Raw genomic sequence first — 11,584 nt, 5'->3', positions numbered from 1 at the left:
CTTATTCCATATGGTCCTTTAAAACATGTTAAATGTTAAGTCACTTCGGCCCGCCAAATATTATTCTAAGATGACCTCCTGGATTTAGCCAGCTCTTCAGAGCATAGCTATTTGAAGCGAGGCTCCGAAAGCATCTCCTGTCCAGGGTGAATGCCCAATTCAGGAGCAAGACAGATGTTATGGATTGCCCCATCTTGAGCTGGATAAGTAGGTCTTCATTCCTACTGACCGTCCATAATAACCATGTTTACTGCTGCTCTGCTGCCTGCTGTGAGAGCTTTCAGATGTCAGCCACGTGTTATACCCATGTTCTGGCACACGGCAGAAACCCCACCCTGACTAAGGGGTTAATATAGGTTTAACTTCCAGAATTTACCTCCCTTTTATGTCTTTCAAAATTGCAGCTCAGCCAAGTCTTTGTGGAAACATTCTAGCAGGCCTTCCAAATCTTCTTGGTAGTGTCAATTCATGCTGTAAAAAGACAGATATACAGCTGTGAAAGATGTTCTCCTCGAACTTTCTAGCTACTTTACCCAGAGGTTTAGCACCAAAGAAATGAGCCCCAGCACCACAGCAGACCCTTGCATGATGTCCTGCGCTTATGTTGCTGCTGCAATCTGTGCTCGATCTAGTCCACAGCACAGCTTGGAAAGCAAATGGATTTTAAAAGTTTCTCTCGTTTTGAAAGAGAGAACTACTTTTTTTGCCACTGGTTCTGGAAACTAGATGCTCCAAGAAACAACATTTCCTTATCAAAGAAGATAAAGGCTTTTACTGTCTGTCAGTGAAAATGTGCTTAGCTGGCAATGGTTTGTCTGTTCAGCAAACAATCATTGAGTAAGATTCAGGACAAGTCATGAGTACTTCATAAAATGAATCGACACCTTTCTAGACACTTGAGAATCTCCATTTTAAAATCTCAAAGACCTACCTGAGGATCCATAATTTGGTCACAGTCCCTGGATTTTCAGAGGCCAGGACAAACCTGTCTGGATATGCACCTTGTGCCACATGTGCCTGTTATGAGCCTCAATGCGTTAAAATGCCTGAAAATGTACCTCCATGGTGGGGCACTAGAAAACCTCTGGACCTTCCAGATGTAGAGATACCTAGTTTAAATCTTTGTACTTTAAAAATAGCCAAGCAGGCTGTTTTTAAGTGTGTTTTGATGCACAAACCTAGAGGAACGCTACAAAACAGGACAAGTCTGTAAGCATTTTGAGCTGTGCCACTGCTTGTGTTTGCTAGTCATTTTCTGTCCCTGTTGATAAAAACATACCCAACTTTAACATTCTTCTCTTTGAAACAGATAGTGTGATTATCTTGAAACGTGCCTTGATGTGTGCGGCCTATGGAAACTTACAGAACAAGACAGGATTCACTCCAACCTTAATAAAGCTGATGTTTCGCTGCCACAACTAAGCACAGGGCTGAACAACAGCCCTGGCTCAATAGGTCCTGAGTATGGTACTTACTTTACTTTGTCTTATTTACTTATTTATTTACTTATTTGCTTTACTTTGCCTTCTGTCTCTGTTTACTTCTGTCTTTGTCCCTCCTATTCTTCCCAGGTCCTGCTTCTTTACCAAGTTCATCTCCTTCCAGACAAGCCATCCACCCACATTTACACTTTCCTTGCTGGTCCCAGGTTTGCTGTCTGTATACACTTATTTCTTACACACCATATGGTTGCCTTGGTAATTTCTACTTTGGCCAGCAATTAAGCTAGTCCCTTGCTTTTCTTATATCCAATGTTTCTCTTTTCTGCCATTTTTCATGCTGTTATCTGGTTAGGATTGTAACTGTCCAGGGACAGTCAGCTTCATATATATTACCCTTCTGTTTGTTATCAGCAGTGTCTGGTGGCACCATTTCATTGCAATGCATTTTAGGTAGCCCTAAGTCAAGGTTAGTCACCTGCGTGGATGTCACTTAGTCCCTGCTCTGGGAAATGTCCTGGTGCTGCAGTTTGGGCAGGGGCAGGCCATTTGTGTGCATTCCTCAGCTTGTAGCTGGCAGTGGGACAGGACAGAGAGTGAAGGATTTGAGAAGGACTGCTGTGGCCAGACAAATGTTCCCAACACAAGCCTTCCTGCGCCACCAGATCCTGAGAGCATCTGGGTAAGCTTCAAGATGTCTGTGTGTGCACACAAAAAGCTATCAGAAGAGGTTGCTAAGTGAGTTAATGACGCATGTCTCTTGCTCGTTCACCTGTCAGACACACCTTCCTGATGAGATGATGCTGGGAGCTGGGCCACTGACACTCAATCTGGAAAGAGGTTTGCTCATCCAGGTCTTAAAGTCTTCCCGTGACTTCTCCCTCTCTGCAGACAATCCAGCTGGCCATGCCATTACTGATTAACCTACCCTCATGTCAAACTTCACACTCCCTGGTTGTCATTTAACCTCCTGACTTCTTATCTTATAGATAGTAGGAGTGGGAAACACCTATTCCCTCAACTTTGTGAGGATATGTCTTCTCTTGATGTTACGGTCTGAGTTCCTGCAATGTTTCCTCTTGGATCAGGTCTTCTAGATCTCTCACTTCTCTTATTTCTTCCCACTGGTGGCTCTGCAGCTGTTACCCTCCTTCCTGATGCCTCTGCTCATATAAACACAGATGTTAACTCTGGAGTCTACTGATGGCAAGTAAAATGCCAGACACTGTCAACAGCCCTGGCTCAAATTGACCAGAAATAGCACACTGGTGTCTTGAAGGAGCAGCATCCAGAAGCTTTCTTAGTGTGTGTGATGCACGTGGAAGGGAGTTAAATGAAGGAGGAAAGCCCTGGTGGGGCAGGAGGTGCGGCAGCAGCTCAGGTTCAGAGCCGGGGCACGTGTGAATCCCCAGGTCCCTGCTCTGTTCTGCTCCCTGGTCTCCAGCCTGCACATGCACGAGCACCGCAGCAGCCTGTGTTCCCGGGCTGACAGCTACGTGCAGGAAACTGTCTCACCCGCTGAGGAGATGGGGAGCGCTCGCAGGAGAGCAAGAGTTCATCTGAGTAAGCAGAAGCGCAGAGGGAAGAAGTTGGGGCTTGCACAATCTGCGTTAGGAAACATCTGCACGCATGCGCACGCTCACACACACACACACCCCCGTGGCCCTTCTGCACTCACAAACCCAGGAGCACAGCCTCACAACTCAGGCCGTTTCACCAGGAGCACGGCTCCCCACACGAGCAGCAGATTTTCGCAAGAGACCTGGGGGTTTCTGACCAAGAGGTGGGTGGCAAAGTACCAGCTGCTGTTGTGTTGAGGCACCGCGCAATCTGGAAAGCCGTGCAAAAGCCTTTGGGCTCTAAACAGCTTAGGAAGAGGCCAGGTTTGAAATTCCAGATGGGGAACAGGGCTGGCAAGTGGGGTTTGAACGGAGAACACAGCCTCACAAACAGTGTGGTTTCATTTCTCCAAAATCCTGGCTTTATCCCCACCCCACCCCAAAACAAACAAACAAACAAACAAAACAAAACAAAAAAAACATAGCCGTTAGGTTATCTGGAAGTTAAATCTGCTCTTCTTCTCTTTCTCCCCTCTTTCTTTGAGACGAGGCAGGGCTGAGGCAGAGGAAGGCAGAGCTGGAGCAGCAAGGAGGAAAGGAAGATTTCAGGCCACCCTGGCAGCACAGCACCCATTACAGCCCCTTAGAGGGAAGACCAGCCAGCTTCCCTTTAAGAGTAGTCATTTCACATCCTCTTGTCTAATGGGATGGGTTTTTTGCAAGGTGCTCCAGCTGCTTTCTCAGCTCGGAATATATAAATAAAATATAAATAAGGTGCTCCGATGCAGCTGAGGTCAGTCCCTTCTCGCTTTTAATGAAAAGGTCTCTTCTCCCTGGAGCACCCAGCCTGGCTCGAGGCTGGCAGGCAGATGGTGCAGAGGAGGCCAAATTACCTGCACGACCAGGGGCCGCAGCCAGAGCCGTGCACCACGTCTGATTTACCCCTGGTTGCCAGCTGATAGCCATGGGAACATGGCATTAAAATCAAATGAGGGGTGTGGTGGCCTCATGTGACACTGGAGATGCCGAGGAAACATCACGCAGTCTTCAGCTGGCAATGCACAGCTTTCCAGGTCTTGCCACATCGCCGTGGTATTTGTGCTTTGTTTTTTTCTTCGAGTCCCAGCTCCTAGAGGCACAGGGTTACATGCCAATATTTCATCTCTCTCATTATTTTTTTAACTCTCCTCTGGTTACCAAGTAAACTGGAAAACACGAAAACCTGGGGTTTCAAAAACAGAAGGCAAACCCGGAGAACACACCAATCAGTTACATTTTAATTATGTTTTTGTTTTATTTGGGGGAGAGGAGGGGATTTTTTTTTTTATTGTTGTTCAGCCAGGTTCTCTCCAGGCCAGGGCAGGCTTGGGGTGGCTGTGAAAAGAGCTGGTGCTTCAACCAGGGAGTGTTCGTGCCTGCTCCTTTGTAGTGGTGTCCCAGAGCTGGCACACTGCTCCTCCAGGGCCCCTTGCAGGATGCTCTTCTGGAGGCAGCTGAGTCCCCAGGCTATTGCTTTCACTGGGAAATTTATTTCAATTAATTGACCTTGCATCTGCATTTCTAGTTCCTGTATTCTGCAGTTCTGTAACAGCTAAAGATTTTATTTTTTTTTTGGTGGGAAAAGATGTTAAGGGACAGGCAGTCAAGCAGGGGACATCTGGTCCTTCGTTTTCCAGTGACTCAGGCTAGGAGGCGGTTTTGGCCTGTGGAACAGGGACGGGAGTGAGATATTGGTGCTGCTGAGACAAATGACAGCTGCCAGAAGGCTTTTGAGTTTCTACTCAAAGGAGAAGTGGGATTCTGGGGCTGCGTTCAAAGCGTGTGTCTTGTTTTGCGCACTAGACGTTTGCAAAATACTTGCAGCCCTGCCTGTTCCCAGGCTCCCTAAATCCATCCCCAGACCCTACAGCTAGTTCTGCTTTCAACCCAGCCAGGAGGTTTCCCGTGCAAAGACCTTCTTTGGTCTGCCACACATCAACCCTTCCTCCAGGAAAAAGCTCTCCCAAGCTGCTGAGTGCTCTGCCCACCGATGGATGCTCTGGATTTTTTATTTAAACCTCCGTGAAACACGGAGTAGAGCACTCGAGGGAAAGCTGGTGAGTGGCACTAGCAGAGTTTCTCAAGTTACCTCTGCAGCCTCCCAGAGCATCGCAGTGAGAGCAAAGCATAAGCTGCCAATTTTTCACAGACTTACCCAAATGCTCTCGCTGAATATCGCTTTCTCCCTGGGTCTTAGCACTCAGCTTTCCAGGGGTAAAAGACACATTCGACATCTAAGCCCTCTGCCTGGCCAGTGGACCACTGCTGTGTGTTCAGAGCTCCCCGGGATCGTCAGACCTCAGACTGTAGCAGATACGGTGAAAAAGCTGGAGATCTTAAAGAGAAATAGAAGATGTACAGCACAGAGCTGCCCTTCCTACTCACCACTGTGTCCCACGCCGCCCCTCACATTTCTAAGTGCCTGATTTATCCTCCAGCCAGCAAAGGCAGGTGTGAAGGTGACAGTGAAAGTGAATGCTCAGACTGCTGGAAACTATGTTTAGGAATATCTTTTTTGGAAATACAACTCACAGGGATCTCTAGGTCCCTGCCAAGAACATGCAGAGAGGAGCCAGCGAAGGTTCAGCGGGCGCGCGCTCAGGACTGCTGCAGCGAGGAGCGGTGACAGATGGATGGCAAGCCAGAGGTGACATCCCATATGCTCCTGCAGGATCTCCCTGGCATCTCCTGAGGGACTCAAGGAAAGCAAGGACGGAAATGACTAAGCACTAACCGACGAGGGCTCACTGGTTATCCTCCAGCATTATCCAAACCCAGAAAAGCTGGAGCAGAAACCCACACATCCCACTGAGGGGATGCTCCAGATAAGGCCAAGAAAGAGTGGTAGGATGGATGATTGTGCTGTGTTTGGGCCAAAGACTGCCCTTTCCCTGGCCACTCAACTCTTTTACAGGGAATTTAAGGCAGGAATTTCTCACACAAGGAGTACCTGGGGGGTTGTGTCCCCCTCCTCTAAAGCATGCAGGAGTTCATGTCTTCACAAAGTACTGAGTGGAGAGTTGGCCTGCACCACTCTGTCCTGTAGGCTCCGCAGCCCAGTGACTCCTGTATTCACAGGGAGGGATTGTCTTTCTGCTCTGTGTATGTAGACAATACCCAGAAACCTCCTCCAGTGACTGCAGAGAGATGCGGGCTGCTGTCGGAGAGAGCTGTGGGTGTGCATGAATGAATGAATGAATGAACCATTCGTTAGCACCGGCAGAAGAAGCTCCATGATTTTGTGACTGCTAATTAGTGGTTGTAAGTGTGTTTGCAATGGTAGGTGTTCGCTTGCATGGCTGCAAAGAGAGACAGGGAAGGAAAGGGAGATACTCCCCGAGTTAGACTCTTTCTTTCACAGCCCGGCTCCACCTTTCACTCGGGGGCTTTGAAAAACAAAGGTCTGAATGCGCCTGGAAAGATGTGCGTGAGGGTCTGGAGAGTGGGGAGACATCTTCTGCCAGCCTCTCAGCCTCACATCCCTCCTAATCAAGATCTTTCCAAGCAGATGAAGGCAGCTCTCTGGTACGGGTGGGATAACGCCACATCTCCTTTCACCTTTGCTGTCTCACATGGTTTAAGCTGGGTGATACAAGGCAGGGAACTGCATGGGCTAGCGAGCACCACCATGAATGCTGACAGACTTTGGTTTTCTTCAGCCCCTGTTCCACAGATGTCCCAAAACAACCTTAGGCTGGAGCAGCCTTCCCGAGGGTCTGGGCAGGAGGCACAGGGAGATAGGAGCATGCCTGGGGGCAGGCAGGGAGAGGTGGGCTGGGGAAGTGCCTGGCTTTTTGGGGAGCAGCTCGCCAGCTAGCAGAGCTAGCGTCCTGGTGCTCCTGAGGAGTTGTGTGCCGTGTTCAGCGAGACAGCTGGGAAGTAGGTCAGCAACACAACCGAGGGAAACGGGGAGCTTTCGGGAGAGCTTCACGGATGACAGCTAATTAAAATCTGAGCTGCACTGCTTACCGTTGCAGCGATTAGATTTCAGCGTGCGGGGCGAGGAGCATCAGCAGGGATTGTGTTTGCTGCGGGCGAGCTGCTTTCCTTGTGCAGCGCCCTGCATCCCGCAGCCACTGCCAAACCAAGCACCAGGGAGACACAGCCAGGTCCGGAGCCGGGTCTGGTGCCCCATTTAGTTGTGCTCCCTCTACATCAGTCACCCTGGTGGGAGAATCAAGTCCCATCCGATCACCACGCGTGGCCAGATGCAACTGTGCTCTTCCCCTGAAGAGTTTAAAAGAGGTGAGGCTGACAGTCAGAGTTAGCTGTTGGACACAAAAAAAGTGTCTTCTCTAAGCCAAGTGATTTGGAAATTATGTTCATCCAGCGTGTAGGCAATAAGCTCTTAAAGTGAGACCAGAACTACATACCGATCGCAGCTGTAACGCCAATAACAGCTAGCTGGCTTGCTGGTTCGTCACCTCATCACAAAGAGCTTTAAAAGAGGGTGTCGGGATGTTATCCGTGTCCGACACCAGATCCCAACCAAAGAAATGCAGTTTCCCATCCCCACTGGCAGAAAATAGTGATGTGGAAATGTCACCCTCCCCACCAGAAAAGAATAGAATAAAAATTTTTAAAAGGAAATAAATAAAAGCACAAATGAAGTCCACAAACAAGCCAGCAGTGGCATAAATTACAGGTGGACTGGATGAGGGGGAGAAGGTGTAGGACGGGGCAGGAGCTGCAGTAGTGGCTCTACTTCTCCTGGGTTCATGTTGTACCTGAGCAGGAGGGCCACACAAGGTCGCCGGGTACTTGCGGCTACCAGTGCAAGGGTTATTAGCTTTGGTCCTATTTTAAGATCCTAAACCCACAGTTTTGCCTGGAGGGCAGGACAACGGGTTCATCTGCTCCTCGCTGGAGCCAGCGGAGGGTGGAGGAGCCGCTCAGGCGCGGCGGCAGGGGAATTGCCCACAGGAAGGGTGCCTGGGCCAACCTGAGGTGCACCAAGTCCATCTCCTCCGGGCTGGCTGGGGCTGCTGGCTTCCTGCGGGGCCTCCCAAACCCACTGACCCTCTTGTGGGGACAGAAGGCTCGGAAGGTTCAGGGGCTGGCCTGGAGGTGGCCAGAAACAGGTCTTGGGAAGATGCTAAATGACCCACAGGCCCCTAGCTTGTCACCCCACAGCCCCATGGCACCCACAGCCCTGTGCAAACACCATGATGCTGGGGATGTGAAGGGGGGGGTGAACATCAAACCAGGGCCCTTTGGGACACCCCAAGCCTGCTGCCTCCCCACAATAGCAATGGGGACAACATGGGCACCCCTTGCACCATCCTTCCTGGGGCTTCCTAACCCAGGGCTGGGGGAAGGAGAGGGCGTACGGGGGGGGGCAGCGCCTGCCAGCAGCTCCCTCTGTCCTGCAGGGTGCAAATGGGGTCGGGCTCACCCCGGGAAGCTGCAACGGGGCAGGATCGGGACCCGGGGTCAAGCGGGGCAGGGCTGGGGGCTGCCCCGGGCAGGGCGGGCAGGGCGGCCGGGGGTGGGTCCGCAGCCAGCCCTGCCTTTCAAAGTCCCTCGCTCCGAGGAGGAAATCGGGAAATATTTCCAGCAGCAGCAGCAGCAGCAGCAGGAGGAGGAGGAGGAAGAGGAGGAGGAGGAGGAGGAGGGCCGGCGGTTTTCTCCCAGCCCCCGGAGGGATGCGGAGGGAGAGGAGGCTGCCTGCGGGGCGGGCTGGCTGAGCGCATCCCGGGGGCTGTGCGTGTGTGCGCTCCCTCCATCCCTCCCTCTCTCCCTCCCTCCCTCCCTCCCTCCCTCCCTCCCTTCATCCACCCTCCCTCCCTCCCTCCCTTCCTCCTCCTCCTCCTCCTCCCGCCCGCCCTCCCGCCGCCGCAGCCGCGCACCGGGGCTCCGCCACCCCGCGCCCCGCCGCGATGCCCCGCCGCTGCTGAACCGGCTCCGGCTGCTGCTCTCCCCCCCCCCCCCCTTCTTCCCCTCCCCAAACCCCCCGACAGGTAGGTCCGCGACCCCCCGGCCCTCGCCCTGCCCTCCCCGGCATCGGGGGGGAGCTGTATGGGGGGGGTCCCCGGGATGGGGGGAGGTGGGATGGGGATGGGGAGCCGCTGGGGGATGCTGCTGTCCCCCCCCCCTCCACATCCCTTCCCCGAGCCGGGAATGCTTTTTGCAAGCCAGCCGCGGTACCTTTAGGCGAGGCGATTGGGGCTCGCCTCCCTCCCCCGCCGGCCAGTCGCGACATGTCGCGACGGGAGGCGCGCCCGCGGGGAGGGGGGTGCCTCCCTTCACCCCGAGGGTCGAGCGTGCGGGAGCGGGGAGGGGGCCGGAGAGAGCCGCCCCCCCCAGCCGGGGGTCTTACGGGCATCGTCCCCCGGGGGGAGCCGTGCCTCCGCCCGGCGGGGTGGCGGTGCCTGCAGCCGGGCTGCCTTGCCTCCAGCCCCGGGGGGGTTCTGCCTTGAAAGGGGTCCCGAGGCGAGTGGCCGGAGGCACCTGCAGCCCCGCCGAAAATCCCCGTTTTCTTTTCCCCGAGCGGCTGTGCCTTTCCCCGAAGGGCTGGCGCTCGGCAGCGCTCATCACGTAGGCTTTGTCTAGGTGGAAGCATGGCTGGGGCTCTTCCGTCATCGCGAGTTTAATTCTTTCATCGTAGCCTTGTTGCTTCCCTCCCCGCCGAGCTGTGCCCGCCGCTCGGCTCCGTCTCCGGGGCGAAAAGCGAGCGGCCGAGGCGTTGGAGAAATGCAGCAAGCACTAGGGAGAGGACCCGAGCCTGGAAAGGAAAGCCGTAGTAAAACCACAAGGTCACGGGCGTGTGGGTGCGAGCGGCTGATTTCGGGGGCTCCTCTCGCTGGCGCTTCTCTTGAAGCCGTTCCTCCCGTCCCGGGTGCTGGAAAACCGGGAGTCAGGCGATGGAAACGGGGGCCAAGGGAGGCTGGGGTCCTCTGGGTGCTCTCCCGGTGGTGTTCTCGTGCTCTTTCTCGCTGCCCCGAAGAGAAGAGGTGTGCTTTTGTTTGGAAAGGGGAAGCTGGGATGCCCGCACGTTGGTGTGGTGGTGGCAGCCGGGAGAAAACAGCTGGGCTGCGTGGCTGGGGCAGTGGGCATCGCCAAAGAGAGGCAGCTGTGCTGGCTTGGGTGCGTCTGATACATGTCTCCTTCTCACCTTTTCCTTCCAGCTGGTTCTTCAAGAGCAGCTTTGCCCCTTTTCCAGCAATTAAACCAAATGGGGGCACAGCCGAGCATTTCTAGAGCCAGAACCCACCAGTAAAGCCATGAATCCCCCCCCAGCACCTCCCCGGGAAAGTTGAACCCTCTCATACCCACCAGCCCTGTTTCTCTGGAAGCATAAACAACTCCAAAGCCAATGCTGGGGAACTGGGGAGCTCAAAGCTTCCCCTGAGCCAGGGTTTGCATTCAAGATGTTTGAGGATGCACTCACTCTATCCTCACATCCCTGAATGCCAACACCAACTAGCAGAGATAAGCCGAGGAATTTTTCCCTGCTTCTTTACCCAACTCTCACTGAGCTTTTTGAGGTCTTTGGTTGTAAATTGCTCCTGAGATGTCTGATCTGGGTCTGGCCAGGCTGCAGCAGGTTTGCTCTCTTGGCACTGCTGTACCCAGCACAGCATGGACTTGGCTCGTGTCCTTGCTCTCAGGAGTCCCCACAGCACCGTGATGATGCCACAGAGGTACAACCATTTCTCTGACTGTCCAAACCTTTCTTTCTCTGCTCAGGACCTTCAGGGTTGCAGTTTCCTGGCATCACATCTAGGACAGAAGTTGGTTTTCTGTTTTGTTGCTGGGTCCATACAGCCCTGCTGGCTTCTGGGGGAAAAGCCCCTCTTCTCCAGCATCCTAACGAAACTCACGCCTTGTAACAAAGCCCAGTGTCCTCCAAGGTATGGGCATCTCTAGAGGACCAACCCATTCCTCTTGGACAACACAAATGGCATGTGATACGGGCACTGTGGATAACCTAGAACAGCCCAAGTGCTGGATGCCATGATCCACACGTGTTCCTAGCTCACAAATGTCCTGGCTGTGCCTGGGTCTGCAGCGGGGTGCTCAGGGTGCTATTGGGACTGTGGCATCCCACATGGGCTGAGCTCCTGGCCAGTGCATGAATGGTATCTCTCCAGCTCTTTTCAGGAAGCTCGTAGGGACTTGGCCTTCTCCACTATCTCTACCCCTTTGGCAAGTTTAGCTGAAATTGGGGGGAGGTGAGGGGAGCGAACAGACAGACAGACAGACATGGAAAGTGTGATTTCATACGCCTGGCTTCCTAAGGAAACCTGGCTACAAATAGAAGTGAGATTTGCTGCTGCGAAGAGCTGGGGGGAGCCGCAGGAGGCAGATTAGGTGGGGGCTGGAGGGGTGGCTAACCCTGCTCTGCAGGCAGGTGGCCCAGGCCCTGCATGCCCGGGGGGCTCAGATTGTCTTTCCTGGGATCTGGCGGTCTAAAATCCTGTGTGTCTGCTCGGCACCGGCGTCCGGCTCCCTCTAGAGTCAGCGGTGTGAGCCTCTGGGCGATGACCACCCTCCACCAGCCTAGGCTGGACACTCAGCTGAGGGATGGAGACACACAGCTGATGG

The sequence above is a fragment of the Netta rufina genome (assembly GCF_964035555.1).
Source record: "Netta rufina genome assembly, chromosome: 3".
NCBI lineage: Eukaryota > Metazoa > Chordata > Aves > Anseriformes > Anatidae > Netta > Netta rufina.
This window is presented reverse-complemented; position numbering follows the sequence as displayed.